The sequence below is a fragment of the Rosa chinensis genome, unplaced genomic scaffold, assembly GCF_002994745.2.
Source record: "Rosa chinensis cultivar Old Blush unplaced genomic scaffold, RchiOBHm-V2 RchiOBHmChr0c13, whole genome shotgun sequence".
NCBI classification, from domain to species: domain Eukaryota; kingdom Viridiplantae; phylum Streptophyta; class Magnoliopsida; order Rosales; family Rosaceae; genus Rosa; species Rosa chinensis.
Window position 1 is genome coordinate 128,748 of NW_020126827.1, and position 17,130 is coordinate 145,877.

A 17,130-nucleotide genomic window follows, 5' to 3' on the forward strand; every position below is an offset into this window, starting at 1 on the left:
CCATCCTATGGCGGTCTTGTGTTGCTTTAACATCTTCACCAGTCTCTCCTCTTGGGAAGAAGTAAGAGAGGAAGACACAATCACTGGTAAAGTCTCCTTGTCTCCTAAGTAGACATACTTCAAGTGGTCTGGTAGAGGTTTAAGTTCAAGTTCTGGTGCCTTTACCACTGAAGGTAAAGTCTTATTAGCAGATAACTGAATGGACAAGGGTGGAGGAGACTTACCTACAAAGGATGATGCTTCAAGGAAGGACACATTAGCAATGATTTCGTCCCCACAAGTTTCCTTGAGCACATCCTAATGGAGTGTGACGCCATCTTTGGTGTAGCCCACTCCTTGTTCAAGTGTGGTGGCCAAGGTATCCTCGTTCATGATCTCAAATACTTCCTGTGCAAGATTATCAAGAATATCAATAGAAAAACAATCATGCACATCAAGAGGATACCTCATGGCTTCAAATATGTTGAAGCCAATGACATCACCATCAAATTCCATGGTGAGAGAGCCATCATATACATCAATCTTGGTCCTGGCCGTCCTTAAGAAAGGGTGACCCAATAGCAATGGCGTTGAACTCACTGGGGATTCCTCCATCTCCAACACATAGAAGTCAGCTGGAAAGAAAAGATGATTAACCTGCACAAGAACATCTTCCAACAAACCTCTAGGGTATGCATTAGACCTGTCAGCTAACTGAATGATGACATTATTAGATTTAAGCTCACCTAGACCTAGGGTTTCATAAACAGAATAGGGCATGACGTTCACAGATGCCCTTAAGTCTAACATAGCATTCTCAAACCTAGAGTTACCAATAGTGCATGGAATAGTAAAACTTCCAGGATCCTTGCATTTGTGGGGTAGTTTCCTCTGAATTAAGGCAGATACGTTCTCACTTACCTTCACTACCTCCTTCTCACCTTTACTCCTCCTTGAGGTGCAAAGCTCTTTCAAGAACTTAGCATATCTAGGTACTTGCTTGATAGCCTCAAGGAGGGGTAGATTCACTTGCACCTTCTTGAAAGTTTCCAAGATAGCTTGGTCACTTTCATCCTTCTTCGATTTAGCAAATCTGCGTGGAAAAGGCATACAAGACGAAGAAGGGTTAGCAATAACCGAATTAGACAAGTTAGAATCATTACCTTTAGGTTTCGGAATTGCTTTGGAAGGTGAGGACGTCCTAGTCTCTTCCTTGGACGTTGCAGGGTCCTTTTCAATGCTCAACTTGGTAGTTTCTTGTTCCTCCTCAACTTCAATGACCACTTGAGCTTCCTTGGCTTTCTTAGGGTGATCCACTAACTCCTTTCCACTCCTAGTAGTCACCACAGATGCATTCTCCACATTACCCTTTGGATTTCGTATGGTGTTACTTGGGAGCTTCCCAGTTTCATGAATCTTGCTCATAAAGTCCACAACTTGGCCCATTTGTGTCTTAAGGTCTGCAATATCCTTAGTATGGGTCTGTTGTCCTTGAACCAAAGCCTGAGTTGAATTGGTGAGAGCTTCAAACATCTTATCATTATTGAGGCTTTGATTGGAACTCCCTGAAGCATGTTGGTTTTGCATGTAAGGCCTTTGGAATGGCGGTCCTTGAGGTCCTTGAAATGATGGCCCTAAAGGACGTTGGAAATTACCTCCAAGGGGATTCTGAGTGTTCTCATTGTTTGACCATTTGAAGTTGGGGTGGTCCCTCCATCCAGGGTTGTAAGTATTCGAGTAAGGATCATATCTTGGACGTGGGGGACCCCCATGATTCCCTTGGTAGCCCCTAATGGCATTCAATGATTCCCATCCTCCATTGTCTATCAACTGAGGGCATTGATCAGTCACATGCCCTTGCATCGAACATACTCCACAAGCCTGCAATATTCCCTTTGCACTCACAACTTGATCCATGAGAAGGGTGAGTTTATTCAATCTATCCTCAATGACCGAAGTACCTATCTCACTCACCTTTCTAGTTGTAAGACCTACACCCTCATACTGTTGGTCATTCTTTGCTCTATTTTCAATCATAGCTCGCCCTTCAGTAGGTGACTTATCTACAAAGGCTCCCCCAGCTGCAGCATCTAACATGTCACGTTCCAAGGGTAGGAGACCTTCATAGAAACAAGTGAGCAAGGTTTCTTCCTTCATCTGATGTTGAGGACATTGGGCAATCAAGGATGAAAACCTCTCTGTTTGGACTTGATTTTAGCAACTCCCATGTGTTTTGACTTGACGGTTGATTAGGGAGGCATCGAGTCGTTCGACCGGAATAAAAGTAGTGTTCGGCTATTCAGCCGAGATTAGAAGTTTTCGAGATGTATGGTTGAGATGGATGCATCGATGGAGGTTTGGGATTTTGGGTCACATGACCCAAAATATGAAGAAACACGGATCTCATAAACATAAAGTTAGACGGCCCAAGTCCACATGAGTAACTATATAAATGGGCTGCGAGGCAAGGTGGAGTAGTTCAGCCGAACCCAAGTAGTAACGTCGGCCGAAGAGTTCACTCAAGAAAGGAATCCTTGCAAGGAAGGAGTTCAAATCAATTATGGATTTTGATTGTGAAGATTTCATATATCAGCCAAGTCAGAATTTTATGAGACGAATCAATCCTAGAAGGAAGGAGAATCCTACTTAAATTCCACGTCTTGAAGGACAAGTTAGCTAGGGTTTTTGACTTGTATATATAGCACATTGTAAATCATTGTAAGGGGTCCTGCACCACACAAACAAATCAATATACAACTTTTACTCAAACCTTTCTCTTACTCTTTCATAGGTACTTTGCCTTCTATTCAACTTTCATAACTTGTTTTCATTTTTAGTTTCTTACTTTTATTTCAGTCGTTACATTCAAGCACTTTACTTTCTTGTTCTTTATTTTATATGTACTTTACTTTTCGCACTTAGGAGTAGTTCGTAACATAGAATTATCATCCATTAATCTCTTTCGGCCAGTCCGGACTGGATTGATGCGATTCGCCGTTCACACATATCATCTCACAACGTTTTGACAACCTAGTCCACTTCACCTTCGTCTTCACCGTGATTTGCGAGTACCTTCACCCAATAGATCTCTCGCTTGTCACCCGAACCTTTGAGTTTACCCAAGAAGTGAACGTGATAGAAGATCCCGGTCAGCATTGACGCCTAACCAAAGTCCTTGCAATAGAGGCATTAGAACCTAACGGCCGAGAGGGTTCCTTCCTCGGCCTACAATCATTTGAAAGAAGTCAGATCACGCACCATTCAAATCATAAACCTCACTTGGCTATTCGGCCGCGAGTTGGCACGCCCGCGCAATTTTAGAAGGACAATTCAACCACAAGTCCCTCAGCCCTCATTCGGCCGAGACGATTTTGAGGCAAACATCTTTTGGCACGCCCAGTGGGACGAAACACTAAGGCGTCATTTTTGGATGCACCCCAATCCATACTTAAAATACCGGGGAAATACTTGTCTTAAGTGTAACGAAGTCGGCCATACCTCGGCCGAGTGTCCGAAGCGAAAGTATACAAGAACAACTTCAGCCATGAGTAGTGGACCAGGGACGTCAGGTAGTGTGACACCATCACGTACCTCAACCCCGGTCACGGCTGGTCATGGAACTACGGCCGCAACCCAGGCCGTCCTAGGGGCTACCAACACCTCAACCATAGGAATGTCAAGTATGGCCATGATCGTACCAAGCATTCAGACCGAATCTACGTCTGTGACACCATTTGGAATGCCTTCCGGACAAATGGCTCTTTCACATCAAAACTCATCACAGTCTGGACAAAACCAATGGGGGATTTATCTAAATTTCAACCCTTCAGCCGAGGAGATAACTCGAATGATGGCTGACGAGTCTAGGAGAACTGTCCATGAGTTGAGGCTCTCAGTAGATGGTTTGGGTCGAGACTTGGCAGCAAGCATCAACAGTAACACTAGTACCCAAATGGGAAATCTCAATAACACCCTGCTCCTCATCTACCAACAATTGTTGGCTAACGGGAATAATGGAGCGCACGAAATCGTGGGACATCAGCATAACATACAAGCTCAAATCCAACCCAACCAAGTCAACATGGCTGCTCCAAACCAGATGAATATGCAACAGCAGCCAAGGATGCCGTATCCGCTTTATGGCATGCCACCTGAAATGGGATTCGGCCAAGGATTCATCCCTCAGCCAAACCAAGTAAACAACAATGTGGCTCAAAACCATCAGCAGAACAATCATCAAGGAGGAGGTCGAGACCGACCGGTTCGGCTCAATGAGTTTCAAAATTTAGTTTAAGATCTTATGGGAGTCTTACCAAGACGGGTGGAGAGACCAAGTTATGCTAAACCGTATCCTGCATATATTGATACCATCCCGTACCCAGCAGGATATCGCATTCCCTCATTCACATTGTTCTCTGGAGATGCATATCAATCCACTGTAGAACACATTGGCCGATTCACGGCCCAGTGCGGAGAGGCTAGCTCTGACGACAACAAGCTAAGGCTATTCGTCCACTCCCTCACGGGACTAGCCTTCACTTGGTTCATCAATCTCCCGCCCAACTCAGTCAATAATTGGAGGGAAATGGAACGAGCTTTCCATGACCAATATTATCGAGCGCAACAAGAGATTAGGTTGGCTGACCTGGCCAAGACGTCGCAGATGAGTCATGAGACTGCACAAGAATACTTAAGCCGCTTCAAACTAGCTAGAGCACGATGCCGAGTAAGATTGCCTGAATCAGAGTTCGTAGATATGGCTGTAGCTGGCTTGAGCTTCAAATTCAGAGAACATTTTGAGGGTGTTACCTTCAATGACCTATTCGAGCTCGAGACAAGGATCGATCGGTATGATGCCATTTTGAGGGATGAAGCTCAAAAGCGGGCAGCATCAAAGGGTACGTATTACAAGAATCAGGCCGTTAATGCGGTTGACAGATTTGGAGTGGATTTAAACGAGGACTCGGTTGAAGTGGATTCGGCCGAAATGGTGATTAAGCAACCCCGTGTGTGCAAAGCTTTGGAACGGGTTGACCCAAAACAAACCAAACCACCACCAGCCCAAAGCACAAGCACAACAAAAACTAATGCACGTACTTACACTTTCAATATAGCTAAAGCCGATTTGATCTTTGATCAACTCTTGGCCGAGAAGATGATTCAACTTTCTTTCGGCCATATACTCCCCAAGGCCGAAGAAATCAAAGGGAATACTTTTTGCAAGTATCATAATTCATGGAAGCATGCAACTAACAATTGTGTTATTTGTCGTGATATGATACAGGATCTCATTGACGCAGGAACTCTCAAGTTCCCTGAAAGTAAGCCAGCAATGAAGGTTGACACCTGATACGCTCAAAGCAAGCGCATAATTTAACCCTAGAAATATCATTAGTAGTATAAGCAAGTAGGGATCGTTCTATTCCGGGGATTGAGGGTACACCTGTCAATGTAAGACAATATAAACAATTAAAATAAAACAAAGTATAATATTTACACATATACACTATTCACGAATTTAGGGGGGTTTTAGGTTTTGGTTTTCGAAAATTAAAAGAAAGAATAAAACTAAGTATAAACAAAAACACAAATACAAGAATGAAATGTAAGAAACAAAGATCAAAACTAAGTTCATGATTGAATTCGAATAAACCCTACATTGTTCTTCCAAGTCATGAGAAAGGAGTTGATCATGTGAAACGTTAGAAAGCAAACGATTTCCCATATTTTACTTTTCAATGCTAATTAATCTAAGTGAAAGCACATAGACTAATCCTATCAAACATGTAATCAAGCCCTAGAAAGCTAGTCAATCATGACATGTTCAACGCATGAAACACATAGAAAGGCTATCAACTCAAGTGCACAACCTAGTATGAAAAAGTTCATCCATTTGCAATCCTCATCAATTGAATTCGATTCTTGTCCAAAACCTTTACTACTTTTGATTCAAGTTACACAAAGCAAAAAGTTGATTCATGTTCTTAAACCTAGCACCAATTACATGCATATATCCTAAGTTGGCCACCAAAGAACATAAACATATAAAAGTTTTCTGTAAAGCAAATTCAATCGAACAAACTCACATAAGCAACTATGGAATCACAACATAGAATTCGAAATCTTCATTCAATCATAAAATTTCAGAATTAAAACCTTGTTCAAACATCAATGTCAACTAGAACAATTTCAACGAAATCAAACAAGATTACAAAGAAAGAGGTTGAATTACACCGTGAGATGGAGATGGGGATGAAAGGTAAAACGTATGGAGTCTTGAATCTCGAAAGCAAGCTTCAAGGTGGAGAATGGATGATGATGCTCACGGCTTGGTTCTTCTTCTTCTTCTTCCTTGCTTGAAACGTTGAATGCACTAGAGGATGGAGAGAGCTTCCGCGCGTAGAGAGAATTTTCTGAATTATGGGGTGGTGGTAGACGTCTAGGGTTGTGGAGTTTATATAGGGGACGGCTATGCTTGGTCTCCAAGCCGTGATTTTCTGTTTAGTTTCTCAAGGAATTAAATTAATAATTCCACATGCCTTCCACCAATGAGAAATTGCCAAATAAGCCCTAGTGTGTCATCCAACCAATCACAAAACTCCAAGAAGATTCCCTAATATATTCTTGCCGAAATTCCTTGAATATTTTCTGATTTTCTTCTTGTATTTTCGTCCAAAATATACTTAGGGTTTCTAGGAATGAATCTAGACTCCATTTGGTGCTTTTCTTGATTTCTTTCCTTAAACTTCACCCTAGAAAATCTCTTGGCGTAATCTTTTATTTTCTTCTTGATTTTCACGCCACTTTTCTCTCCTCCCTTTGGTTTTCACGGCAACACATCCCTAGGGTTAGGGTTTTGCGTCACAAACCCTAATGTCATGGGCTTTGATGGGCCTTGATCCATTTTGCCGAAAATCCAAAGAGTTCTTGGGCCTCGTTGCTTCTTCTTCAAGCCTTCTCATCCTCCAACGTCAAAACACATTATTTTTCCATTTCTTTTTCATGGTTGCGTTGAAAACTTGCTTGGGAAGCCTTCCTTCATTTCGCAGGGTTTCCTAATTGGATTAGGAAAGCTTGTTTCTTCATTTCTGCTCAATTGTGTGGCCCTTTTCTTCTCATATTTGTTCGTCTTAACGTTCGCAAGCTCCTCTTTCCATTCGTGCGTTCATTTCCACTTTTTAGCTCGGAGGTCCTGAAAATAGAAACTATACTAAAAATAGAAACTTTCTAAAAATGAAAAATAGAAACTTACTAAAAATGAAAAATAGAAATTTTCCTAAACTGAAAATGGAAACTTGCCAGAAATGAGAAATGAAAACTACAGAAATGGAAACTTTCTACAATAAGGAACTTTCCCAATCAAAGAATGGAAACTTTCCCAAACAGGGATTTTTCAAGGAAATGGCGCAGAAAAATGTAGGGAAATGCAGTTTAAACGTCGCATTAAAATGCTCCTATCACGTTACCACCTTCCAATGCTAAACTGATACACTCGAAAGCAAGCGCATAATTTAACCCTGAAATGTCATTAGTAGTATAAAGTAAATAGGGATCGTTCTATTCAGGGGATTGAGGGTACACCTGTCATTGTCAAACAATTAAACAATTAAAATTAAAACAAAGTATAATATTTACAAAAATATAACAAAATATATACATATTTACGAAAAAAGGGGGGATTTTTGGTTTTTGGTTTTCTAGTTCGAAAATAAAATCTAAGTAAAGAATAATTAAAATGCAAAAAACATAAAAAATACAAATGGGATGTGAGAACAAAGATCAAAGTCGAAACTCATGATTAAAATTGATTCAAGTTCATCATTGTTCATCATAGTCATGCAAGAGGAGTTGATCATGTGAAACGTTCAAAAGCAAACAATTTCCCATATTTTACTTTCAATGCTAATTAACCTAAGCGAAAGCACCTAGACTAATCCTATCAAACATGCAATCAAACCCTAGAAAGCTAGTCAATCATGTCATGTTTAACGCATTAAGCACCTAGAAAGGCTATCAACTCGAATGTGCAACTTAGTATGAAAAAGTCCACCTAATTGCAATCTTCTTTAATTAAATTCGGTTTTTGTACAAAACCTTTACTACTTATCGATTCAAGAACACAAAACCAAAAAGTTGATCCATGTTCTCAAATTCGTAGCAACATTCACATAAAAACCCTAAATGTTTCGAACCATTCAAGATTATCATACAAAAGATTTCTATCATGCAAATTTAATCAAACACTCACACAAAAGCAACCATAAATCACAATATATGAATCTGAAAATTAACAATTAATCATAAAATTTCAGAAATCAATATTTGTTCAAACAATTATGTCAACTAAGGCATAACCAACGAAAATTACAAAGCAAAGGTTACAAGGAGAATCGGATTACACCGTGATGAAGATGAGATGAGTGAAGTGATGAATGGTCTCTTGAATTTCGAAAGCAATCTTCAAGGATGGTGATGGATGATGTGCACGGCTTGTCTTCTTCTTCCTTGGCCTTGCTTGAACTTCGTGGTTGCCCTAGAGGATGGAGATGAACACGGCTAGGCTAGAGAGAGTTTTCTGATTTTTCTTCAAAGTGTAAAACGTAAAAGTGGGAGGAACCCCTGACGTTGAGAAAAGTGGAGAATATATAGGGGCACGGCTAGGGTTCTCCAAGCAATCAGAAATTTCCACATCACTTCAACCAATGGTATGATGCCAAGTAAGCCTTGTGATGTGGTCCAACCAATCGTAGAATGCCAAGTAAGCCTTGGTGTGTCATCTAACCAATCAAAACTCTCCAAATTAATTCCCTAAATTCCTTTAATATATATCCTTGCCGAAATTATATAAGGATTTTCTGATTTTCTTCATTAATTTCGGCCAAGAATATCTTAGGAGAGAGTAATTGCCGAAATTCCATAAATAAATTCTGATTTGCTTCACCAATTTCGGCCACAAATATCCTTGGGAAAGTAATTGCCGAAATTCCATAAATTAATGCTGATTTGCTTCATCATTTTCGGCCAAAAATCACATTTAAATCTTCCAAGAATATCTCTTTGCCCTTAAAAATCTCCCTTGAATTACTCCAATCAAAATCTTCAATTATATTTTCAGATTTTCATGTTGCCTCCTCCTTTTCCTCTTTGTATTTTACGGCAAACACATATATATTCTCCAAAAATATCTCTCATGTGTCACAATCCCTAATTTCCATGGGCCTTTATCCATTTGCCGAAATCCATAACCTCTTGAGAGTTCTTGGGCCTTTGTGCGTCACCTTCAAGGCATGTCATCTTCTAATGTCTTCAAGAAGCTTCTTTCAATGCCATGACACTTCATTTTTCTGCTTTCCTTTCTTGGTTGACTCAAGAGTCTTGTTTTGGCAGGGTTTCCTCTTCTGGACAAGGTTTCCTGGTTGAAACAGGATTTCCTGGTTGAACCAGGAAAACTTCATTTCTTCTTTTCAGCTTATTTATGCAGCCCTTTGTATCTCATTTTGTCTCCTTCCAACATTGGCGAGCTCCTCTTTCCATTTGTGAGTTCATTTCCACTTTTTAGCTCCGAGGTCCTGAAAATAGAAACTAGTAAGAAAAATAGAAACTTTCCTAAAATGAAAAATAGAAAGTACAAAAATAGAAACTTTCTACTGATAGGAGCATTTTAATGCGACGTTTTAACTGCATTTTCCTACATTTTCTGCGTTATTTCCTTAATAAAACTCTGTTTAGGAAAGTTTCCGTTCTTCGAATGGGAAAGTTCCCAATTGTAGAAAGTTTCCGTTTTGTAGTTTCTATTTTCCATTTTTAGAAAGTTTCCATTTCTTATTTTAGAAAGCTTCTATTTTCAGGTTTTTGGAATAAATAAGTTGAATTGAGTTCATAAATGGAACGAGAAGCTTCATGAAGATGACATGGAAAAACAAGGTGACAATGTGGGAATTAAAGATGATTGATTGAGGATTTCAAGGAGAGATTTTCTTGGGAGACTTTTATGGAAAGAAATATTGTTGGATGAATAATTTGGTGTGATTGCCAACGTGAAAATCAGAAATAATCAAGGAGATGACGCCAAGAGAGATTCAAGGGAGATATTTATGGAAGGAAAATATGTGTGCACCAAGGAAAAGCTAAAAAGGCGTCTAGATTCATCCCTAAATTCCCTAAAGGAATGTTAGCCGAAATTCATGAAGAAAATCAGAATAATTTCAAGGAAATTCGGAAATTAAATATTAGGGAGTTATTTTAGAGAATTTTGATTGGTTGGAACACATCACAAGGCTTACTTGGCATTCTATGATTGGTTGGACCACATCACAAGCTTACTTGGCGAATTATCATTGGTTGAAGCTATGTGGAAAATTCTGATTGCTTTGTGAACCCTAGCCGTGCTCCTATATATACCCACCTCTTTGACGTTGAGAAGGGTTCCTCTCCCCCATACAATTTACACTTTAGAAAAAAATCAGAAAATCTTCTTAGCATAGCCGTGAGTTTCTCCATCCTCTAGTCATCTCCACGAGTTCAAGCAAGGCCAAGGGAGAAGAAGAATTGTCGTGAGCATCATCATCCACCACCATCCTTGAAGCTTGCTTTCGAGATTCAAGAGACCACCATATCAATCGTTCATCACCATCCCCATCTCACGGTGTAATCCGATTCTCCTTTGTAACCTTTGCTTTGAATTTCGTTGGTTATGAACTAGTTGACATATGTGTTTGAACAAATATTAATTTCTGGAATTTTTATGATTAATTGAGAATTTTCAGATTCATATTATTGTGATTCGAGAGTTGCTTATGTGGGTTTGTTTAATTAAATTTGCGTTATAGATAACTTTTGTATTTTAATCTTATGTGGTTGCAAACACTTAGGGTTTCGATATAATTGGTGCTAGGTTTAAGAACATGAAATCGACTTTTCGTTTTGTGTAAACTTGAATCAAAGTAGTAAAGGTTTTGTACAAAGATCGAATTTAATTAACGAGGATTGCAATTAGGTGGACTTTTCCATACTAAGTTGTACACTTGAGTTGATAGCCTTTCTCTATGTGTAATGCGTTAAATATGACATGATTGACTTGCTTTCTAGGGTTTGATTGCATGTTTGATAGGATTAATCTAGGTGTTTTCGCTTAGGTTAATTAGCATTGAAAAGTAAAAAAATGGGAATTCATTTGCTTTCAAATGTTTCACATGATCAACTCCTTTCTCATGACTTAGATGAACAATATTAGGGTTTGAGTCAATTTTAATCATATGTTTTGATTTTGATCTTTGTTCTCTCATTCCATTCGTATTTTTATGTTTTTGCATTTTAATTGTTTTGTTAACTTAGTTTTATTTTCGAAAAACCAAAAACAAAATCCCCCCTTTTCGTGTACAATGTTTATAGTTGTGAATATCTTTGTGAATATTATACTTTGTTTTAATTTTAATTGTTTAATTGTTTGACAATGACAGGTGTACCCTCAATCCCCGGAATAGAATGATCCCTATTTATTACGTACTACTAATGACATTTCAGGGTTAAATTGTGCGCTTTCTTTTAGCAGCATCAATTTTTGGCGCCGTTGCCGGGGATTGAAAAATCACTTGTTAAATTGTGAATATTTGTTGTATATAATTTGTTCGAAACATAGATTAATTAATATACTTAGGTTGTTTTTTATATTGTTGAATACGAGTTTTAATTGTAAGTTGTAAATTGAATGGAATAGGTGAAGTCTCTTTTGTTAATATTGACCTTAACCCCTTATTGGTACCTAGTTCAGGTCCCTTAAGGTTGAGGGCGGCCTTTATTAACACTTGTTGAACTGTCTTCACACTTAGGACCTTTTTCATCTTAGTAAGTATAGCCTATGTGGAATGGTGTCTAGGAAGGGGACAACGTTCATGACGGGTTTTTGAATCCAGAAGTGCTTACAAATGAGCCTAAACCACAATGTGGGAGTAGCTCATGCCAAAATAGATTTTTCCTCTCGTGTTCGTCCTCCCCTACCTGGCCATTTCAGTAAGGTTGCCCAAAGGATGAGAAAGGGAGTTTGTGTCTAGGCGACTATACTTGGGCCGCATGTCCAACTTGATTTATGATGTCGCTTTTGGGAAGCGACCAATTTAACCCTGAAATGTCATTAGTAGTATAAAGTAAATAGGGATCGTTCTATTCCGGGGATTGAGGGTACACCTGTCATTGTCAAACAATTAAACAATTAAAATTAAAACAAAGTATAATATTTACAAAAATATAACAAAATATAAACATATTTACAAAAAGGGGGGATTATTTTGGTTTTTGGTTTTCTAGTTCGAAAATAAAATCTAAGTAAAGAAAAATTAAAATGCAAAAACATAAAAATACAAATGGGATGTAGGAACAAAGATCAAAGTCGAAACTCATGATTAAAATTGATTCAAGTTCATCATTGTTCATCATAGTCATGCAAGAGGAGTTGATCATGTGAAACGTTCAAAAGCAAACAATTTCCCATATTTTACTTTCAATGCTAATTACCCTAAGCGAAAGCACCTAGATTAATTCTATCAAACATGCAATCAAACCCTAGAAAGCTAGTCAATCATGTCATGTTTAATGCATTAAGCACCTAGAAAGGCTATCAACTCAAATATGCAACTTAGTATGAATAAGTCCACCTAATTGCAATCTTCTTTGATTAAATTCGGTTTTTGTACAAAACCTTTACTACTTATCGATTCAAGAACACAAGACCAAAAAGTTGATCCATATTCTCAAATTCGTAGCAACAATCACATAAAAACCCTAAATGTTTCGAACCATTCAAGATTATCATACAAAAGATTTCTATCATGCAAATTTAATCAAACACTTACACAAAAGCAACCATAAATCACAACATATGAATCTGAAAATTAACAATTAATCATAAAATTCCAGAAATAAATACTTGTTCAAACAATTGTGTCAACTAAGGTATAACCAACGAAAATTACAAAGCAAAGGTTACAAGGAGAATCGGATTACACCGTGATGAAGATGAGATGAATGAAGTGATGAATGGTCTCTTGAATTTCGAAAGCAATCTTCAAGGATGGTGATGGATGATGTGCACGGCTTGTCCTCTTCTTCCTTGGCCTTGCTTGAACTTCGTGGTTGCCCTAGAGGATGGAGAAGAGCACGGCTAGCTAGAGAGAGTTTTTCTGATTTTTTTCAAAGTGTAAACGTAAAAGTGGGGAACCTCAACGTTGAGAAGAATGGAGAATATATAGGAGCACGGCCTCCTTGGTCTTCAAGTCGTCCTCTTTTCTGAATTTCTCACGGAATTAATGTAGTCATTCCACATACTTTCCTCCAATGCAAGCTTGCCACATAAGCCCTATGAGGTGGTGCAACCAATCACAAAATTCCAATATTAATTCCCTAAATAATCTTGCCGAAATTCCCTTGATATAATTCTGATTTTTGTAGTTCAATTCGGCCAAACTTCCTTTAGGGAATTAAGGAATGTATCTAGACTTCTTTTGAGCTTTTCTTGGTCTCCACCTTTTTCTCTTTCCTTTTATTTCTCCCTTGAATATCTCCTTGCCGAATTCTCTAGGGTTTTCTTTTAATTCACACGGCAACTTCCTTCTTTTCCTCTTGGCTTGGACGGCAAAAGATATTCTAGGGTTTATCTCTTGATGAATTTCCATAAAAATAGCCCTAGAAAATCTCCCTAGAAAATCTCCTTTTAATTTCTGATTTTTGGGCGCCACTTCCTTGTTTCTCTCTTCATCTTGGATGGCAAAACTCCCCTAGGGTTTATTCATGCGTCATAAACCCTAAATGTATGGGCTTCATGGGCCTTTGATCCAATTTGCCGAAAATCCAATGAGTCTTGAGAGTTCTTGGGCCTTGTTGCTTCAACTTCAAGCCTTGTCACCTTCCAACGTCACAATACTTTATTTTTCCATTCCTTTTTCATAGTAACGTTGGAGACTTCATAGGTGGGCTTTCCTTCTTTCCGCAGGGTTTCCTGGTTGGACCAGGAAAACTTCTTTTCTTCATTTCTGCTCATTTCTGTGGCTCATTGTTTCTCATCTTTGCTCCCCTTGACTTTCGCAAGCTCCTCTTTCCATTTGTGAGTTCATTTCCACTTTTTAGCTCGGAGGTCCTGAAAATAGAAACTAATAAGAAAAATAGAAACTTTCCTAAAATGAAAAATGGCAACTTTCCTAAACTGAAAATGGGAAACTTTCTAAAAAATGAAAAATAGAAACTACCGAAAATGGAAACTTACTAAAAATGATAAATAGAAACTACAAAAATAGAAACTTTCTACAAATAGGAACTTTCCCAGTCGAAGAATGGAAACTTTCCTAAACAGAGTTTTATTAAGGAAATAACGCAGAAAATGTAGGGAAATGCAGTTAAAACGTCGCATTAAAATGCTCCTATCAAATTCCCCCACACTTAGCTTTTGCTAGTCCCTTAGCAAAATCACACCAAGACTCACACTAAGATTAAAGACTTGACACGAAACAGACTCTATAGCCCTTCAACTTTTTGTCTCAGCAATCTCTTACTTTCACAACACTAAGATTAGCACTTCACCAAGAATAAATGTTTAGGCATTCGAGAGTTAATTGACACACATAATCTTCACATACACAAGTAGGACTTGGTTGTAACAATGGTGATGGGTTCTGTTAAGCATGTTTCAAACAAGTTTGATTCAAATCCTCACAAGGTATATCCACTCTTTCTTCTCTCAGAATTCAAGGCAATGCTTAAAAGCTTGTACACTCAAGTATATGTGAAAGATAGCAAGTATATCACATAATGTAAGAAACGAAAGCACATGTATAATTTTCTTTAAAGATCTCATGAAGGATACCAACTACTTGCACAGATGGACCCAAGCCATAGGTTCAACTCTTGTAACTCATCTCCACATCAAGGGCTGTCCCATCTTAAGGATCAAGAAGGTCTTTTCAAAGGTTGTAACGGGGCCAAGGCTCAAGGTTTTAAGAAATGAAGGGTAAGGATTTATCAAAGTGTCCTAAAAACCTAGTAGAGCATATGTAGATGTAGAGACTTTAAGAAATCCACCAAGGCATTGCAAAAACGTCACTTTCCCTAGAGGTAACATAAAAGGGGCCTAATGTCTTCATGTTGGGCCCAATCTTCATTGTAAACTTCCCCTGAACTATAGTGAATGGACAAAGGCCAAATTTTTCTTTAGTGGGCCTTCATTTCAAAGTAAACTCCAAAATCACTAAGTATGGGGGACTAAAATCCATAAATATTTCTTTCTTTTCTAGCCGTACACAATTTTCTTTTCTTTTCATTTTTCACGGCTTTCACATATATTTTTTTTCTTTATGGACAAGTCTACCCCCACACTTGAACTTTCACCTCTTCTCAATTTTCATCCTTAGCACCAAACCCACGTAGTATGTCTCAAAAGATAGCTCCACTAAGTTCTTAGAACAAAGGGTAGGGTTGTAACTATACTAAGCTTCATGGTTAAGGATTTTAAGGGTGATGAATGAAAAGGCTTAATGTAGGCTCAAAGGGGCTTATCTAGGGGAGTCCCACGACGGGCACAATTGGGGACACAAGTTTATATGGCAATGGTGGTAATTCCTAGGGTGCCTCTATCCCTTCCAGAATCAGGGCCATGTATTGATATAACGTCTCAACAAGCACAAGAGCGAATTCTAGCATTCTCTAGTCCATCAAACTTAATCTATGGCAAGCAATCAATCAAATGAAGAATAATGAGATCATCAAAATATCGCCAAGAAATTAAGAACGTATTTCATTTATCACTCCAAGAAAAAGGGACATGGCTCAATTATCTCACATGGGCTTGTATGAATCAAAACTTATCTTAACATGCTCATATTTTCTGTACCAAATTTTCGAAATCCATATCCACTACACATGCATACATTTCTCATATATCTCAATTAACCAAACAATACCATTTTAAAGTCATCTCAATTTTGTGATCCTCTTTTAGTCATGATTTCAGAGATATAGAATCATCCTAGACAGTTGAAAGGGCATCCTAAGACTCAAAACAAAAACAAAAGCAACGAAAATTTTTAAATTTTTGACATTTTTCAATTTTTTTTGTATATTTTTTCAATATATGACTCAAGATAAAAGTGTAAATCCCTTCCCCCACACTTAAATATTGCATTGTCCTCAATGTAATCAAGAATAAGCATGCAATGAAACAAATAAGCATATAGGGTAGAGAATTACGAAAATAATACTAAATTCAAAAAGCAAAAACGAAAAATAAAAGAAAAGGATAAAGAAAGCAAATCTGATTTGCTTGGGTTGCCTCCCAAGTAGCGCTTGGTTTTAACGTCTTCTCAGCCTAGACGTGGTTTCCTCTTCTCCTCAGTTGGTGGAACCTTCAAAGCCTCCCTTTGGGTTTGGAATTGTGTTGCTCGGAAGCTTACCACTCTCATGAAACTTGGTCATGAAGTCCACCACTTGTCCCATTTGCTTCTTGAGCTCTGCAATGTCCTTGGCATTGGTCTGTTGTCCTTGAAGCAAAGTCTGTGTGGCACTAGTCAATGCCTGAGTAGAATTAGTCAATGCCTCTATCGTCTTATCATAGTGAGAATTGGGATTCCCTACATTGTGTTGAGGAGGCATGTAAGGTCTTTGATAGGGAGGTCCTTGAGGACGGTGGAAACTGCCACCAAGAGGGTTCTGAACATTTTCATTGTTGGTCCACTTGAAGTTGGGGTGGTCCCTCCATCCAGGGTTATAGGTATTTGAATATGGATCATACCTTGGACGTTGGGGACCCCCTTGGTTCCCTTGATATCCTCCTATGGCATTCACAGACTCCCAACCACCATTCTCACTTAGTTGAGGACATTGATCCGTAGGATGTCCTTGGGTAAAGCATACCCCACAAGCAGAAGGTCCTCCATGGCTTTGAGTAGTAGCCACCTTGTTCACAAGAAGGGTGAGTTTGCTCAATTGATCCGCAATGGCAGGACTAGTGCTCACCTCATTTACCCTACGAGTGGGTTGTCTCACACCCTCATACTGTTGGGAGTTTAGGGCGCGATTAGCTATAAGTTCCTTCCCAACCGCAGGTGACTTATCCACAAAAGCTCCACCAGCTGCAGCATCCAACATTTGCCTTTCCAAGGGTAAGAGTCC

General features: G+C 38.7%; 1 pseudogene; it reads right to left on the reverse strand.

The window, feature by feature from the left end:
* The window catches only part of LOC112181241, a 121,858-nt pseudogene that overhangs the window by 15,474 nt on the left and 89,254 nt on the right, over positions 1–17,130 (reverse strand).